The 14,219-nt window shown below is 42.0% G+C and overlaps 1 protein-coding gene across 1 annotated transcript in view; it reads left to right on the top strand.

Moving 5' to 3' along the window:
* The window catches only part of BMERB1 (bMERB domain containing 1), a 49,042-nt gene that overhangs the window by 23,804 nt on the left and 11,019 nt on the right, over window positions 1-14,219 (top strand). The gene's annotated exons all lie outside the window — the stretch shown is intronic.

Genomic DNA, 14,219 nt, shown 5'->3' with positions numbered 1-14,219 from the left:
AGCACACTGTGTTCTGATCTAATAGCAGCCAAGACTGGACATTTGTTAAATGGAAGCCATTAAGTTATGAACACAAAACACATTTTGATGTATCAAATTAAATAGCAATACTCCAAGAGAAATTTTCAAAACTGCTGAAAAAGGGTCAGGTGTAGGAGCCTCACTGAAGGTTAATGAATATTAATCCCATTCTGATGATGAAGTCAATAAGGTTTATATTCCTAAATCACTGAATTTAGATGACCAGGACTTATTAATAAGGAGTAGATTATTTTGAAGTCACATCAGGCTGAGAACCTCAGTAGATCTAAAACCTTGGCATTAATGAAGCTACAGCAGCCTGAAAAAAAACCTCATTTGCTCTATTCTCCCTTTAAAGTACAAGGTTAGGACTGGTATTTTAACCCTTACACCTGGAGGTTAATGTCAGTGCCCTGCCTTGCAGTACCAGAAGTTGAAAGCCTTACACTCAAACAGCACAAACATTGTCTTTTGAGTATTATCCCAGAAGACTTCAGCCCAGAATCACTGCTTAGACACCTTTAGAAAGACGGACTGGTAACCACGACACTGAGCTTTATTAGTGCTGTAGTGGTACAAGTAAACAGGAAAGGTTTTGTCACACCTTCTCCTCGCAGTGAAATAACTACTCGATTATTGGCTTCTACATACGTTTAATCCAGAAGAAGCCTTACCACTGAACCCTTCACTTCTCTTGACATCTTCTGTGTCAAACAAAGCACTGAAATAAACTGTCCCAGTGAATGAGAGCCCTGGTGGCCATCCGCTTCTTATCCTTTTGCATGTTGTTCACTTGTTCAGTTTGCTCTTGTGTGCAGTCTGTTCTTTTCATTTCCCCCATGCTCACACTCATTGCACTTCTGACTCCGCATTGCCTGGCAGGTGTTTTGAGTAAGGAACCAAACACGGAGTTTGCTTATTGGAAAGGGAATATAAGTGACACTGGAGCTGTGCAGCAGCGCTCTTCCTGCGTTAGATATCGTCCAAACACACCCAAGAGCTACCCAAGAGCTGAGCAAGGAGACCCCTTCTGAGCATCCAGGTTCCCCCGAGGTTTGGCAAAGCCGGTGGGGGACAGAGGCAGCAACTGCTAGAGATGGCCCCACTTTTTTGTCTTTTTGAAGTCATGGAAAGCCGACCTTGTTGCTGCTGTCTTCAGCAAGGGGGACTGAGGTGTGTGCCGCCGCCGCAGACCCTCTCATTCCTACTACTTTTGCAGGGCCATTCACACCCCTCTCCTGCCCAGCTGCTCCCTTCTCTGTGGCAGAACGGCCTGACTCTGCCCATTGATCCTTGAGGCAGTTCAATTCAGTTTGTTAATACCACCGAATGGAATGGTCTCTGCACTGGGACTCCACTTGCAAACCGGCCAGCAGACAGCATTGATGGTGATTTTTCAAGCCTTCCCACCTTGTAAGCCCATTTACACCAGGAAAGTTCTTCACATTGTCTCATCAAGTGTGAAAGACAAACAGCCTCTCTCACTCAAGGGCCTCCAGAAGGCTTCCCTTAATAGCTTTTAGGAGTCCAAGCAATTGTCTATTTGACTTTGTTGCATTCAAAAATCGTTTTTACATGTTAGTCCTGATAAGTGAGAAGCATGTTGCTAGTGATGCCTCAGTAATATCCCAGCAGCTATTCCTGACTGCCTGTATTCTGGGTAGTTTACACTGACACAGGGCTCGGTTGCATTGGTCTTTGATGACCAATAGCTTTTAATGACCAATAGCTTTTAATGACCTCTTGTCGAGCTTAACAGCACAACTACAGTTACCTCAGCGCTCTAAGTTTTCTACCTGTTTAACTAAGCAAATTACATCAACTCTAATTCATAGATGAATCGTGGAACACTTTATATGTGGCCATATTTCCTGTTTTTCAGTAGTTTCCTGAAGTAATGCATTGCCAGTGGCCCAACACCAGAAGGCTGGATGTAGGTCATGATTTTTAGTAATTGTTTTCTTCTGACGGGACTCGATTCCCCTCTGGATGACCCATACAACCCGCTGCATGAAACCGAGCCGCCTCAGACAGGTTTAAGGCAGAATCGACTTTGAACATGTGGCTGTTAACTGGCAGCACTGCGCCTGTGCTCAGAGCACTGAGCTCAAGACCGGCTTTAATGAGAGCCAGATCTCTTTAATTCTTGTGCCTGCTTTAGCTTTTTGTTCTATTGTAACAAAAAGATAAAACATACCCATAGCAATGGAGAAAATGTGTGGTATGTTTGTATTTTTCCCCCTCATGCTGTTAGCAGTAGAGTAGAAATTCTTGAGTTAAATTGGGCTTTTTTTAGTTCTTGATAAAGCATGAACACACTGAAATAATTCCATATCACACATCCAGCCACAGCTTACATCTTCAGCTACGTTTTTAAAAGTAATGGTGCACTGTCTCCCTGTATGACTGATTTTTTTATTCACATGTTGCTTGATCCTAAAACTAGGACAGAGTACGTTGTAGCTGTGCTTTAAAATAAATAATAATAAAAATAAAAGAAATAGGCTAGAGGGCTTGTGCTCTGAGTGTATCATCAGCCCTAATGGTGGCCATGGCCATCAGCTTTATTTACATACACCAGCAACTACCACAACTCTTCACAGCACAGACACTCTATTTTAACAATATTCACACTCAAGAATAAGAATAAGAAAACAAAACTCTGCAAGCTAGACCTGTTGCTGATTAAAATCAGAGCAAGCTCTTCCCCTGTCAGAGCAGCACAGGTTTAATCCATGGAAGGAAGTTGCTCTGAGATTGCTAATTGAAATGACTGTTTTCCTTGAAGAAAGCGCCCAAAGATTGAGATGGGATGATAATAAAACTTACCGTTACTGATGTTTCAAACAGCTCTGCAACAACACGTGTTGTCTTTAACTGTTAGGTCAACATTTTCCCCCAAAATGCAGTAGCCATAACATAAGGGCATCTGGCAGAGAACTGCTCCAGGTTAGCATATCAGCCAGGAAAAGAAACCAAAAGAACCCACAACACAAAAAACCACCAACCACACAAACAAAAATCCAAACAAAGCAAAAAACCCAACCCATGATTTTTTTTTTTACCATAGTAATACTATGAGGCTCATATTCCATCTCCTCATTGAACAAAATAACACCAATGACTAATGAAGTCTGTAGGACAACAAAAGGGATAAAATGAAGTACGTTGCTCTGACGCCACTACACAAATGTTACATGACAGTGCTCGCAGTTGGTAACACTTCAGGATCTAAATAAAATGTTTACTGAGCAGCTGATCATCAGTAAAAGCTTTAGAAGTGTCACCCTGCAGGGGTGAAAGGAGGAGTGGGATGGTGAAGAAATAAAAGCCACAGACTTAATCATCAGTATGATTTTAAAGCAAGTCCTGAAGTATTTGAGAGTCAGGCAGTGGGATTAAACTGAAAAATTAAAGGATTTGGTAGTATTAGACTTAAGAGGTAGTAGAGAGGATTGTTCGAAAAACATACAAAACTATATGTGGTTTGTTTTTCATACATCGGTCTCATCTGTTAGCCTATGTCTATCAAACATACAATTAGTTCAACAGTCCTGGATTTTCAGTTTTCAAAATTAAAAGTGAGGAAAATTTCAATTATATTTGAACAAATTTCACATACATTTCTGTGATTGAGTTAAAACGTCAAAGCTTGTTTTTTTTTTTTTTTTAATTTATTAATTACCCCCACCTCTTTGCAACAGTCACACCACGAATAAGCAAGTGCTTTGTCCTGTACTGGATATTAAAATTACTTATGATCTTCACCCTGCGCTACTGACGAAAGGTTAATCTCCTCATGAAGAAATTTTCCACCTTTAGAAAAAGATTTGGATGCCAAATCAGCAGCAGTAATTCACATGATACTGAAAGTCATTCACCAGATAAGAGACCTCACCTACCTGCAGCTTTATGATTCTGCTTAAAGAGAGGGCAGCAAAGAATTCCTTTAATAAGGGCCACAGTGTATTTTTAAAGTTTAGAGAGAGTCCTTCATAGGGGCCCTTCCCCTGCAGAGCTGCAGGACACAAAATGGCCGCCATGCTGGGGCAGCTCAACTACACAACACAAAATGGCTGCTCTGGCTGTGGGGCCGCAGCAGCGACCCTGCCCCTGACACTCACCTTCCTCCTGTGACAGCTTGGAGGAATTCATTTCCTTCCCATCAAACCCTGTGTGCTCCTCTAATTGTCTGCTGGGCTGTGTGGCATAGAGGGCTGTGAGCTACCAGCTAAGGCCTCAAAAAACTGTTTTTCCAGCAACCACCTCCAACGCCCCTGGCTGCAGTGAACTCTGGCTCCATCCCAGGAGATCTTCTTGAAAACCGGGGGACATTTTGATGCAGGGCTGTTCAATGCATGTGTCCTCCACCAGTCCTTCAATAAAAATAAACCCACTCGCTGCTCAGGTCACCCAAGCGCAGCACCCAGGAGGCCGCGTGCTCCAGCCCAGACCCAACTCAGTGCAGTTTATGGGGCACAGCTCTGAAAATTGAACTGACAGACACCTTCCAGAAACTGCACAATTCCCAAGCGGTGGACAAGTCAGGTGTGTACTTACACACATGAAAATTATTTCAAAATTCAGAAGATGCATCTTTAAGAAGGTGGAGTAGTAGCATCTCTGTAGCAGGCCCCCAAATCAGGTACTGTCCACAGCCCCGCAGAGCTACACATGCTGGTTTTCAGTGACAGACTATAAATTTACTGTTGAAGGGCAATACCTGTGCTTGCTCCTAGACAAATATCAATATTTCTGTAGTCTATCATTGTGTTAAAGAAAATCTTCCCAAACATACAGAAAAAGTGAACATTCAGTGAGAAGAATGGAAACAGGACTTAGCCTGTTTAAGAATGAAATACTGAAACTTTTTAAGTGAAGACCACAAATATTTGTACAGTTTCAATACCTGTGATTTTTCTCTCTTTTATACTGCTTTGTAGTCCATTGTACGCTCTTTTGTCGCAGATAAAAGTGGAAATTCTTTACTGGTATACTGAACATAACGTGAGACCTCATTTCAGTAATTAAAAACTAAAGTACTTAAAGATACATTTAAACGATATAACTTTGTGGAACTCTGAAGCGGCACAAAGACATACAGTACGGGAAACTCCAGCTGACATGTCTGATTTTCAAATTTGTGGAACTTCTTATTGCAAAACACAGCTTCTTAATTTTGCTGAATGAAGGTCAATAAAATGAGATGTGTGGCAGCACATTCTTAGCCTGTCTCCTGAAATGTTTTGTTTTGAAAAGCAAAGGAAGCAGCTGAACTCTTTTATCTATTAAGCAGATTACATGCTATGTGCCACGGTGAAATAGTTCATCTTGTGTGTGCTTTAAAAGAAGCCAGCTTTCTGATAATTCTTGGGTTTATTTTTATCACTACAAGGAAATAAAGCAAAATCAGCTGAAGCAACCAATCAACAGGTCATGACGTTTGTGCAAAGTGCAAGTCTTAGCGTTTGTAAGCCTGTCCTTTGCTCCATGCTGCTATTTCCTTCTTTAAGAAGAAAAGGAGGGCAGCTGAAGACATCTGTACTCTTCATATCCAGGAAGTCTGTACTATTTCCAGCTGAATACCTGCTTGCTATGAAGAATTACCTGAAGTTTACATGCATGCAATTTTCAGATTATAAAATCAAGCCTTCCTCAATAAGGGAATGCCATGATTTACGTTGCGCGATCACGTTTTAGCTCAGGCAACCACAATCACAGCAGAGCAGATGCACGCTCTGTAATGACATTGTCGAATCCTGGTTTTGTCTCAAGACGCTGCCTCGGATCCTGGGCCTTCTCATTGTGCAGCAATTGTGGCTGCTTGTAGCATCTCTTCTTCTATGCTCCCAACATTGTGAAATGTCATTAAACTATGCCAGGAGCTGTTGTGACCATCTCCAGCCAGCCCAGGAAAGGAAAATATAGATTAAAGTCATCATATGCTGTCTCCAGCTCTTCTGGGTTTATTTCCAGAAAGGCTGAGGACTCAGCACATATTGATACGAAGGAGACAATATGTACAGAAAAGCCTCCGCTTACAGCTAGCTAGAATTCCCCCTCATTCGCTTCTCAGGCTTCTCTTGGCTCATTTCTTAAAATGTTCTCTATAAAATGAGTTTTGGGTCAAACTGTAAGTTTTCAATCTGTCTCTGCTGTTCAGGAAAGCAAACATACCACTTCAGAACGTGCACGCTCTCTGATTCTCCTGTCCCGCTTCTGTTTTTTCTTTCCTGGTGAGATAACAGACCCTGGAACCGAGGGAGCTGCTCAGGCAGCATCCTTTTCATTGCACAGTTAATGTGCTATTGCTATGGATACTTGTGTGTGGCTTCAGAAGCAGTTTAGGATTCCTGTCAGTGTGGGGCATGGAAATCTACCGTAAAAATGGGTAATGCATGTGTTAGCTCAATTTAGCTGACAGGAGACAGGCAGCAAAACCTCAGACCTCTGTATGATACAGGAACGGCTCAAAACTGAAGCTCAAAGTCATTTATAGTGCAAAAATCTTGCATTTTAAAATGTATTAGCACATTCTGACACAGTAAATATTAATTGTATAGGTGAGATCTTATCACCCACAGTTGCTGCCTAAGCCTATGAACAGAAAAGACGTGGAGTTCCTATAAAGCAGCATTTGCGGTCATCATGAAATGTATTCCCTGTGCCCGATACTGCTGGCTTTCCCAGTGGAAAGCAAGACTTGAAGCCTGTTATATTGGATGACCTTGAACTAAAACTGTGGAAGAACCTCTGATGGCTGTCTCGGGAGTGGTTATTTCTGCCATGCAATTTTTTAATGTATGGGAATATAGGATATTAAATAGCCCTCTTAAGTTGTCTTAGGCAGTTATTGAGAACAGCTTTACTTACCTCATTAAACATGGTTTATCTGTAAAAATATTATCAATATAATGCATACAGTATTTGCTTAATGTCTGTGTGGTTATTACATTGCTAAACTAATACTGTGAAAAAGCCAAATTCTCCTCCATATTGACTTAGCAGAATTAAAATTGGTCATTGTGCGCTCTCAGTACACACTCTTAGATGACTCCCTCTTCTCCAGAGTGCTCGTAATATCTACACCATCCAAATTCTCCACAGATCCATTCTGGTTTTTAGACCATTTTACACTATTATGTTTGATTACTTGTAATCCCAGGAACAATTACCGTTTACGTAGATAAGTTTGCTGGAGCTTGGCTTTACCATGGTAATAAACTAATGTTAGGAGTCCCACAGCTTCATTAGCTGCCCAGAGTGCATAATTAATCCCAGGGTTTTGTTGTTGTTGGGTTTTTTGTGGGGATATTGGGTTTTTTTTGGGGGGGTGGGAGTTTCTTGCTTCCTATCGGGCTTCCTATTTCTTTACGTGCCTTTTTAACCTTTACCTTTTTCCCACTTTTCATAAACACCCCATAAATCTCTCTTTCACTGCTGTGACATTGATGTACCCATTGCTAGAAGTGGTAGAGGTGGGAGAGTCAGTACTAGTTATTTTATAGGGTCTTGGACATAATCTCAAATTTAGGGCAAATTCCTGAGGGAGAAACATTTATAGTCCATATTCCTTCTAAGGCCAAGGACACATCACCAGAGGTCAGACAGGATTCTCGCCTTTATGACTTTTGCAGTCTGCACAGCACGTTGGTATTTTCAAGTACAAAACAGTGCGTCTGCTAATTGCTTCATGCGACCGCTGCCGAGTGAAGCAGCATCCAGCTACACAAGAACTGTAGAAGTGAGAGGTTAATTCCTTTGGTGATGAAAACGTTCAATAAGCCAGCTTAGAAACCTTATGTTTTAATTTAGAATGAGTGCAGTAAATCTAGTAGATTTACATGAAGTGGGAACATGAAACAGTCACTCTCCCATTACTGGCTAGACTGGGAAGGTAACACTGCACTGCAAAGCTTATTACGTGGAGTGTTTCTGTTCTCAAGAGAGAAAAGGCAGCCGTGATTGCTTTGTTTGAACAAAATTCAATTTTTAATTACTTTTTCAACCAAATATGTTTATCTGTTTTTCAGGACTCACTAATATAGCATCACCTGTGACTTCTCAGTGGCCCAATGCCACATGTGGCAATGATGACACACAGCGAGCATCACCCTGGCATGGGTGAGAGGGAGGGAGAGTGAAGAACCAGGCTGTGAAAGCTATGGATAACGGTGTTTACTCATGGGTTTCTATATATTGCCAAGCAGGTGTCCTGACTTTTCCTTTCTTGGCTAGTTTTAATTCTCTCTCTGCTGCTTTTTGTTGTTGTGCTGTATATTATTGATTTTCTCTCCTCTAAGGAATTCTCTCAGGGCTGTGTATTTATATACACAGCATTTAGTACTTTCTGGGAGTTTGGCACCCAGCTGTTACTAGAGTGCACCAACAAAACCAGATTTTTTTTCACTAATAGAGTTGTTGTCAGTGTCTTCTGATAAGATTTATCTTCTCGTGGAAAGGAGTAATAATTTTTTTCTCCTTCGCAGCTCTATAGCCTTAACAATACAACTTCCTGTGAATTCTTGCCTGATTGTATCTTGCTCTAGGGTCAGAGGAGGCACTCTGGGATGTTGTAGAGGAGTGTGATGACGTTTATCTTTCAATAAATATACGCGTTGGGTTGTTGGATTCGTAAGATAAGGTAGGTTAGGGACTGGTAAGGGATACCCTGGCTGTCCCACTGATCCATTCTGGGGTGGGAGCCTCAGGAACACGACTTCAGGACAGAATTGCAAAACTCCAGCCTGTGCACTTTAAGCTGGGAGTATAAATACAAATCAGCTCTCAAAGAGGAAAGAAAACCGCCTGTGTTCGGTGTGATGTCTCTGCAGACCCGTCTCCTTTGCCCTGTTTGACAGTGAGCAATCAGCCCCAGAGGAAAAGATGACATTAAACTTCCAGCTGTGTGGTAGTCAAAATGCTACATTAAAATGCTCAGAAAGGAAAAATGTTGGTTTTTTAGTAGTGTGTAATGATAAACATATCATTAGCAAAGTTCTTAATGAATTGTAGACTTAGTAGCTGTTAGTTGAGATGTTTGTGTCTTAAAGAAGAAAGAAAAATGCAGAAGGAGGAATTCTCATTATTATCTCAGCTGGACAACTAGGAAAATAATGATTTAACAGCAAATGTTTTTTAAATAGCTTTTTCTACATTGAATATATGCTGTGGTTGTCAGAATTTGCTGTCAATAGAAGAGGGAGCAGCCCTGTGTATCTTTAATCTTTTGAATTAGTCATTTTTAGGTCAGTAATTTAGCAGTGTAGATCCAAATGTAACCTTTAATCCCACACTGTTTATGTTTTCTGAGTTCTTAGCTACCTGGGCTCTGGTTTGCATAAGTGGATGGTAGAATTAATTGTCTCCCATGAGACCACGTATCCAAGCTGAAGTATGCCTGATATATGATGCATATACAGCACTCTCAGTTCCTGTGCCCCCTGTTTTGCGCAGCTGATCTTCCCACAGGCGAGGATGCTCTGTAAAGAGAACGGGTAACTCCTGACCCGTGGGGTTTCAGTGCTCCCTCTCACTTGCCTCCTGCTATAAAGAGGAGAATATAGATCAGTGGTGACTCAGCAGTGAACTGACAAGTCCTGAAATGGACTCTCAGTGTTTAATTTTATACCAGGTACCTTTTCTATTCTTTTCAGCTTTGATGCGAAACTGTTGCTCTTCTGGTTTCAAAAATAAGAAAAGGTCAAATATGGAAGCAAATTAAGAGGGAAAGTCATCATCAATTCTGTTAGAAACAATACATGGCCAAACCTAGAGCTTCCTACTTCTGCTGCCTAATAACAAAAATTAAAACTACCAGACCAGTTTAAATGAACCATGGGCGTAAGCTGTCCCTATGTTCTTACATTCAGTCTTCTGGATGGTACTGCGATAGGGTTACATACTTCTGAATTTAAATGGAACTTCTCTATTGTATGCTTTTAGACAAATGAACTTCATGAATTTTTGCCATGTAGAAAAATATTCTTCTCCATACTGGGGTGTTTCCAGGAAAACTCCTCTTGTTACTATTGAAGTTGACAGTAAACCTTGATAACTGGCAGAGGAGATGGCCAAGCTCAAGAGGATTCAACGATGTCAGTGAGAATGAAATATAGACAGCTTCTTCAGATGCTATTCTGAATTTCTGTGAAATATGCCTTAAATATGATCTGCAGGGACAGAGATTCTGAAGTCCTGCCATCTTCAGTTGGCCAAAACGACAGCTGAATTACAGCTGCACTTTCCGAGTTGTGGTCCAGCGTTTCTATCCACTGTCCTTCCATCAGACACATTTATTTTAATAGTTAATTTTAGGACTTTTGATTTATAACCTGACGTGCCAAGCAGGCGGGTCAGCAATCTGTTCTCTTCATTGCCAGTTCTGAGTCTTCCAGTAGCACCAGGTGCTGAGCTAAATAACAAGGTGATAAACACACCCATAATGACTCAGATAACGTGCGCTATATTCATTACACGTTGCCTGTGATTTCACAGATTTATAATTAGAAGCTTTAAAAAATGAAGGTGAATTGACAGGGACAAAATGGAGTCAAATGGAGAAGAGTGGCATACGTGAACTTCTTGTGTTCCCAGAATACTTTCACCGTTGCACATTCCCCACAGTTTTGGCAGGTCATTGAACCCCCCCAGTTCCCAAAGACAGCCCCCACTGATGTCCCTTCTCAGGCTGTATTTTTACAAATCCTCAGCTTGACAACACATCACCCCCTCTGGCTATAGTAATTCTTTTATTTCTGCACCCAAATTTCACCATCACTACTGGCTGTTCCTGGCTGGTGTTCAGCAGGTTCAGTGGTGACACCACCCAGATCATCTTCTTACCTCCGTATTGAGATCAGATACAGGCAATCATGTCAACTCACAGCTTCCCATGACATCTGATTCTTGGCCCATCTCCTAGACCTGCACTACCAGGCTTCAGAAACTCTAACAATTACAAGCATTTTACTTCTGGGATAGGAATATATTAAAACAGAACTAAAAATAACCTAAGTGCCTTCAAACCCTCTTGGAAGAGAGGGTAGGGAAGCAACAAAACCACTCTACGTTCATTTTTTGATTTCAAGCACTTTAATGCAATAACAGAAAACAAAAGCATCTCTGACCTCCTCTGACAGACGTGCCAGAGGGAGCATGGATCTATTTCTGGCTTTGGAAGCCATCAGCAGAGGCAACAGCTCACTAGACACGCTGAACCGCTCTGCGGGCCCTGAAATCAATGAAAAAGGTATTTGATGCTTTTGTACCTGTTATTAATAGATCTTACTCTCAGATCTTAAGCATCCAACAGATTTGTTGGCCATCTCTTTTTCCTTGGCTGACCCTTAACGTGAGAGTTTAGTGACTTCCCTACTGCCTTTTACTTTTTGCTTTCTTTTTTCCATCCATGCTCTAGATGGTATCTGGCTCTTACCCTAGGGAATTTCGTTTTCTTCCTCAGCTGAAAACAGAAAAAATTAACTGTTACAGAATAATTCCTATGGAAACAAAACACAGCACTTCCATGTCCAGTGCAGAGCGTTTCATTTCCAAGCCCTGCCTGCCGTTATCCCCGCAGCCACCCGGCCCAGCAGCAGCTCTGCTCCCGTTTCCCCGCTCCCCCTCGCTCCAGATGGTGCTTGGTTGAGGTGACTCACGCTGTCACCTCACTGGTGGCTCTCACGGGGATGACGGTGCTCAGAGCGTCCTCCTCCCGGTAACCGGACCGCAGAAACACGCACTGGGGCTGAGTCACTGAGCCACATCACCGCCGGCTCTTCCGACCCACTTATTTTCCTGTCATTTTGTGACATGTTTAGAAAATCTTTTGTTCACGCTGTTTATTCATTACGAGCTATTTTATCTTTTTTGGGGGGCAAACAGAGAGTCTGCTTTTAGGTTTTGATGATATAGCTTGAAATTCCAAGAGAGAACAGAATAATACGTGCTTATGTGATATCTCCAAGCACACAGAAGGTTTCCTGCAATAAGCCATCAAGAAACAGCAAAGCAGAATTGCAGACTGCATCAGGAATACATGAAAACACACTGTGAATTCATCTCTAGCTCAATACTTTTGCAATTACTCCAGGAATGGATTTGGACTCTTAATAAGAAAAATGTTTTATCATACTCATAACTCACATGTTTAAGATTGCTGGGCAGACATTTAAAGCTCAGCTTGGGGGAAAAAAACTGACATATTGTAGCTGCTCTTTACTTTACTAACGTTTTTTCTACAACATCAAAAATTATTTTGCAGGGACTGGAAAGAATGTGCTATCTATTCCAGAGAATGGGCAGGTTAGCAAAGGTTGTTTGTCTATCACATATTTTAAGCAGATGCCTGGAGCAGCTTTGCAGGTAACAAACAGGCCGGGAGGGCAGCATCTCAGCACCCTATACCATAGATACAGGGAAAAGCCACTGCATTCCACACAGACCTGGCTGTGCTGCTCCCCTTCGAGAAGAGCACTGGCTGCCCAGAGAACATCACAGTGCTCTTAAATAAGCTGGAGAACACTCTGTGTAACTTCTCCTCTCGTGCTCTGATTTGACTCATAACATAGGAGAGGAATGTGCTGTGGAATCAGGCTCAGCGCGTTTCTCCAGCTTCTCTACAGAAGGTTAGGGGACCCAAAGGAGTTTTGTTTTCTCCACTCTGCAGATTCCAGCTCTCTTTAAGATTCCCAAGAGCTCTTTTTACTTCCTGAAGAGGTCTGATGGTAACACAAGTATGCTCGCAGTCAGACCCTTCTGATTATCCAGCTTCCAAATGAGAAGTCCACTGGGATGTGCTTTTCTTTCAGAAGCAGCGCAGACTTCTCCAGGGCCTCCTGTAGCTGCTTGCACCCAGGAACCAGAGCACAAGGGAAGGAAGGTTCATGGTACCAGTACAGACTGAATGGCCTTCCAAGAGCTCCTTTCCCAGGGGTTCCTCCTCTTCCCTTTGCTTTGAGGGCAAGATGGTAACTCTTGCCCAGGACAGCAGTTGTTTGCCCTACATTCAGTATTATTTGCTGACGGATGTGTGATGTGCTTTATCATCACAAGCAATTCTACCTAGTGCTTTTGTTAAGTCAGACAGATGAAGCCTTCACGTGGTTTTTATGAATATGTCCCATAGCCCTTCTTCAGTCATTTAACCATAGCTTTTTAATTTTTTTTTCCTAATCAGCACCATGGAGTGGATGAAACACAAAGGCTGTTTGACACAGATGGGAGGAAAGACGTTCCATGTGCCTAAGGGGATTGTTCCAGATGGTGGGATTAGTCTTTGTCCGTCATCAAAACGCACCAGCCTACAGAGCTGGGACTTCAGAGGGGTCAGCTGGCTTATGACTTTGGAAATTCAGATTGTCACAGAACTGTTACAGCCCTTAAGTGCTTGGCCACATATTTACTTCTCTCCTGTGAGTTACAAAGCAGTACCTTTGCCACAAATGGAGCACAGGGGCCATAGGGACTGCTGAACATTGGTGATCTTGCTCACTTGGAACGTACTGCCAATGATATTTTAAATTCCTGAAAATCCTGAGAAGAGCAGTGACCTGAGCTTTTGGGAGTTCCCTGAGGAGGGATACAGTGAAGTGTTTTAATTAGGATACCTTACAGATCTTCCCAGAATGAAGCCAAACCTTCCCACTACAGAAGAATAGAATATCCTCTCTCCCCATGCCATAGACATCACTTTTGTAGAAACTCACTTCTTTTCGCTATATGAGAGTCTGGCCTCTAGATATCATTTGAATACAGCAGTTAAATACCGAACATTTCTCACCAAGAAACTCATCTTCCTTAACCATGGTCGTTTTCCTCAAATATATTAATTCTCATTACATTAATATGACACCCAAACTGCATGAACTTTGAATGGATAAGGAGTTCTGAGGCTTGCTGACATCCCAGCACATTTTGAATATTGATTCTCTTGAGGGAACAGTGTTTAAGATTGTTAATTGGTAAAAGTAATTTCAGTACCATTTAGCATGATGGATCTCCAGAGTAAAACAGGCTTTGCTTGTGATCAGCATGAATAATAAGGGGAGCCCAAGTAAGAACAATCATCAGTATAAATGTCTCTGCCTCCAAGGGTCCTGAACACACAGCACGGAACCAGGGCCAGCCCCAAGGGCAGCACACCGAGCTTCCCAATAAATGTCTTACACGACAGACGGATGGAGAGCAGATCTCTA

This window comes from Patagioenas fasciata, chromosome 15 (assembly GCF_037038585.1).
Source record: "Patagioenas fasciata isolate bPatFas1 chromosome 15, bPatFas1.hap1, whole genome shotgun sequence".
Classification (NCBI taxonomy): Eukaryota; Metazoa; Chordata; class Aves; order Columbiformes; family Columbidae; genus Patagioenas; species Patagioenas fasciata.
This window is presented reverse-complemented; position numbering and strand designations above follow the sequence as displayed.